The sequence below is a fragment of the Juglans regia genome, chromosome 11 (assembly GCF_001411555.2).
Source record: "Juglans regia cultivar Chandler chromosome 11, Walnut 2.0, whole genome shotgun sequence".
NCBI classification, from domain to species: domain Eukaryota; kingdom Viridiplantae; phylum Streptophyta; class Magnoliopsida; order Fagales; family Juglandaceae; genus Juglans; species Juglans regia.
In genome coordinates, this window is record NC_049911.1 from 9,990,398 (window position 1) to 9,995,912 (window position 5,515).

Sequence of the window (5,515 nt, forward strand, 5' to 3'; positions counted from 1 at the left end):
CATTTTCATAAATTCAGATGTATTGTTAACAACAACTTCTCTCTTTTTTCTCTTGGTTCAGTTCACAGTTCTCACTTCAATCCTAAATTTTCTCTCCTCTCGCAATCACTCACTCAGAACACCATTCAGCTACACTGCACACACTGCCTCTGCTTCCGATGGCCAGCCACGCTGCTTACTCAATTCAAGGCGACTACCGAGACTCTATCCAGCCACTTTCCACTATGCCACTCCACGGTAAGGTGATTTCCCCCCTCTCTCTATATATATATATTGTGAAGGTTTGTAAAACCACCGTAAATTTCAGGTGGATCACTTCATTTATTTATAGCAATAGATTTACATTTACACGTGATGAGTTTAAGTTAACAAATACAAAAGGATCCGGTTCATAAATGATCTTGTTCTTGATCTTGAACTTGATCTGGTTCTTGAGTTTGATGAGTAACCGTAATACCCCCCCGCAAGCCTAGCGTTTGAGAGTCTCGGACGCGAAGCTTGGAACGAAAGAATATAAATGCAGAACGACTAAGGCTTTTGGTAAAAATGTCATCAAGCTGGAGATTGGTAGGTACATATTGAAGTTGAAGTTGTCCGGAGGCCACCAATTCACGCACAAAATGATAATCGAGCTCAATATGTTTCGAGCGACTGTGAGAGACTGGATTTGCTGCAAGAAAAATGGAGCTTTGATTATCACAAAATATAAGTGGAGAGGAGGAAGATATCACCTTGAGATCATGAAGAAGATGGCCAAGCCACTTGACTTCAGCAGCGGTGCTGGCGAGTGCTCGATATTCTGATTCGCAACTTGAACGGGACACTGTCGGTTGTTTCTTGGAACGCCAAGAGACAAGGTTATCACCAAGGTAAATAGCATAGCCAGAGATAGATCGTCGTGTGTCAGGACAACCGGCCCAGTCAGCATCCGAGTAAGCGCGGATATCACGAGAAGAAGAGGGGGTGAATGAAAGACCATACCGCAGGGTTCCTTTAATGTAGCGTAGAATCCTTTTAACAGCCTGAAAGTGGCAAAGGGAAGGCTTGTGCATGTATTGACTTACGGCAGAGACAGCATGAGTAAGATCAGGCCGAGTGATAGTGAGATATTGAAGAGCACCAACAAGTGACCGGTAGAGTGAAGGATCATCAAAATCAGGACCATCAATGGATAGGTGATGTGCAACTACCATGGGAGTGCTAACGGGCTTACTATCAACAAGTTTGGCACGTTGCAATATTTCATGTGCATATTTGGCCTGGCTGAGAAAGAGACCAGAGGAAGACCGATATGCTTCGAGACCCAGAAAATAATTTAATGAGCCCATGTCCTTGGTGGCAAATTCTTTGGAGAGTTTGCTAATAAAAGTATTAAGAAGAAGTGAATTGTTACTGGTCACGACAATATCATCAACATATAATAAAAGATAGATTAAATCAGTACCCTTAGAAAGAACAAACAAAGAAGAGTCAGCCCTACTGCAAATAAAACCAATAGCAAGAAGAAAAGTACTAAACCGATGAAACCATGCTCGAGGAGCTTGTTTGAGCCCATATAAAGCTCGACGCAACCTGTAGACATGAGAGGGATATTTTGGATCAATGTATCCTGGAGGTTGCTCCATATAAACTTCTTCCTGAAGAATGCCATTTAGAAAAGCATTTTTCACATCAAGTTGGCGAAGTGGCCAGTGGTTAGACACTGCCAAGGAAAGAACAACACGAACAGTGGAGGCTTTGACAACTGGACTGAAAGTGTCATTAAAATCAAGACCTGGTTGCTGGGTGTAGCCTTTAGCAACAAGACGAGCTTTGAGACGATCAATGGAGCCATTTGCAAGGTACTTGGTGCGAAAAATCCATTTGGAGCCAACGATATTTGTACGTGGCGGTCGAGGTACTAAGTCCCAAGTGTGATTTTGATGCAAAGCTTGAAGCTCCTCATCCATGGCAGCAATCCATCCAGGGTGTTTGGCAGCAGTCTTGAAGCCTTTGGGTTCGCGCATGGTGAGTAAGGATTTGATGAGATTGGAATTTGGAACCAGGCATGTATGAAGGGCCCGAGTAGAAGGTTTGAAAATCCCAGATTTGGCTCGTGTTTGCATTGGGTGGGTGCCAAGGATTGGTGCTGGTCCTAGATTTATAGCTGGGCTCGGAGCAGAAGCTAAGGCTGGAGTAGGCAAGGAGGGAGCCAAGGGAGATCCCGGCTCATCCATAGCAGGTACATGCACAACTGAAGTTGGAACAGAACTACAAGGGGAGTTAGTTAAACAAGAGCTACACAAATCCGGAATGGTAATGGGCTGTGAGGGAGAAGAGGTAATTATTTTTGGAGAGTGGGTTGCGGTCGGCTCTAGAAAGGTAGAAATTGAGGTAGTGTTTAAAGGCCTAGATTGAGTGTTATTTTTATAAGGGTAGCCATGGTCGTCAAAAACAGCGTGTCTAGAAATAAAAACTTGATTAGTGAGACGATCAAGACAGCGAAAACCATGATGGGACATACTATAGCCAAGAAAAACACAAGGACGACTACGGGGGGCTAATTTGTGTGGAGCATAATCACGTAAGTAGGGGAAAACAAGACAACCAAAAGGATGAAAATTAGAGTAAGAATGAGGCTTACCAAAAAGAACCTCAAAGGGAGAGCGATTATTAAGAAGAGGTGTTGGCAAGCGGTTAATAATGAAAGTTGCAGTGCTAAACGCGTCAACCCAAAATTTAAGAGGGACATGAGAGTGAAAAAGCATAGCAAGACCTGTTTCAGTTATATGTCTGTGTTTGCGCTCAGCGCGACCATTTTGAGATGGAGTGTAAGGACAAGACATTTGATGACGAATACCCGAGGAAATTAAGTGACGTTGAAATTGATGATTAGTAAATTCAGTTCCCCCATCACTTTGAAAAATTTTGATTTTAGTAGAAAATTGATTTTCAACAAATGTATGAAATTGGAGAAAAATACGTAAAAAATCTGATTTATGTTTTAGAGGATAGAACCAAGTGAACCGGGAGTAATCGTCAATAAAGATAACATAATATCGAAATCCAAGATTTGAAAGAACAGGTGACGGTCCCCACAAATCGCAATGAATAAGATCCAAAACATGAGAAGAACGGTTTTTATTCAGAGAAAAAGGAAGTCTTTTACTTTTAGCAAGTTGACAACTAGAGCACACATTAGGATTTGGGAGTAAAGAGGTAACACATAGATGATGATTTTTATTCAAAAGAGAAATAATGCTATAAGAAACATGGCCCAAACGAGCATGCCAATCATCAAAAGATGCGCGCGGACAATTATTAGGAAGAACAGAAATGAAAGATTTATGACCACGTTCAAGAACATAAAGTCCATTTTCACGTCGACCGGTTGCTACCACTCTTTTTGTGTCGCGAGTCTGCACAGTGAATCGATCATTAGTAAAGGTAATAGAGAATGGAAAATCAGAGATTAGTTTACTAATGGAGATAAGATTTTTAGTGAGACCGGGCACAACTAAGACATCTTTTAAAAGAAGAGAAGGAGTTGGAGAGAAAGTACCGGTGTGAGAAATGGGAAGAGATGCACCATTACCAAATACAACACAATCCTTACCAAGATAAGTGTTTGCCGTGTCTAATTGAGCGGCATCATGGGTCATATGAGCAGTGGCCCCAGTGTCCGTGTACCAGTCGGAGTCTTGGACGGAGTCTTGACCATCATTAAGAGAGCAAGAAGTGAAAGCTTCAACTAAATTTGCACTAGGGGGCCGAATGTAACGATCACGGCAAACAGAGGCATAATGGCCTTCACGACGGCATATTTGACAGCGAATGGGACGAGTTCTTTGAGTGTTTCGTCCACCACGTGCACATCCTCCACGAGAGGAACGGCCCTCTCCACGACCACCCGCATGTGATGCGGGTTTGGAAATTCTAGAAGTGGTAAAAGCAGCAGCAGTGGAGCCCAGAGGGGAGGTTGAGTCCAAAGATCGAACAAAGATCTCATGGCTTTCGGCTTTGGGTACAACATCATCAAATAGAGGAAGAGGAGACAGAGATAATTGAGTGGTGGAGAAAACTGAAAAAGATGATCCAAGACCACGTAAATACCAGTGAAGTTTATCAAGATCATCAACTGGACGTCCCATTGCAGCAAGTTGATCACAAACGGCTTTGAAATCACGGGAGAACTCAGGGACTGTTTTGTCATTCTTTTTCATAGTCTGAAGGTCATCCTTCAACCGAAGCTCACGGGACTTTGATCTGTGGCTAAACGTGTTTTCCAGGCAAGACCAGACGGCCCGAGATGAGGATAAGCCAACGACAGCAGACATGGCTTCTTCTGTAAGGGTGGAAAGTAACAGGCTTAGAACAAGTTGATCAATCTGTTTCCATTCAGTCAACTTCGGGTTTGCAGAAACAGAGTCGCCGTAAACAATGGTAGCAGCGGGCTCTGCGCAGGAACCATCAAGATATCCAAGAAGGTTCTGACTTTGCAGCAACGGTAGCACCTGACTGCGCCAGAGGAGATAATTTGAGGAAGACAACTTGATGGTGAGGAGATGAACCATGGTGGTGAAGGGGAGAGAGGGGTTGACAGAGGCCATTGGATCGCGGTTTGGATGTTAATCCGAGAAAGGGCTCAAGATACCATGTGAAGGTTTGTAAAACCACCGTAAATTTCAGGTGGATCACTTCATTTATTTATAGCAATAGATTTACATTTACACGTGATGAGTTTAAGTTAACAAATACAAAAGGATCCGGTTCATAAATGATCTTGTTCTTGATCTTGAACTTGATCTGGTTCTTGAGTTTGATGAGTAACCGTAATATATATATCAGTTTAATCGTAAACTCACTTTATGACCATTATGTGGTAGCCGCAATCCTCTTCACAAGAAGCTCGGATGCACCCAGCCAACGCCATTCACTTTAACTTTTCTCTCACTCTTTCTAATCAACTCAATATAATATTGAATTTCCGAAAGAGTAGCAATGTGCATAGCTCAATGCTTGTAACTTTCTAATTTTGTTTATAGTTGTCTAATTTCAGGTTAGGGTTAAACAAAGTGCTAAGATTATCCAGATTCAACATAGAATAATTTTCTATAATTTGCTTGGTTATCTTGAGCTAATTAAAGCCATCAACATATCTAATATGTTTCAATGATTTATATTTGTTTTATGTTTAGAATTTTTTTTCCAATATTGTTTGCAGCAATTTTTAGTAGTTTGGAAGAACAAATTAAAATGATTATTTTTATTTTTTAAAATATAACAGTGAGTTATTGGGTTGTAAAATGTTTGTCCCGATCATTTTCTTTTGTAATGTAAAAGGAGAAACCATTAGTATTAAACATAAGTAGAAAACACAAGTATTATACATAAGTATTAAACATAAGTATAAAATATATATATATAAAACATAAGTGTTAAAGATAAGTATTCAACATATGTAGAAAATATGAAAGTATTAAACATAAATATTCAAGATAAATAATAAAATAAGTATTAAACATAAGTAAAAAAA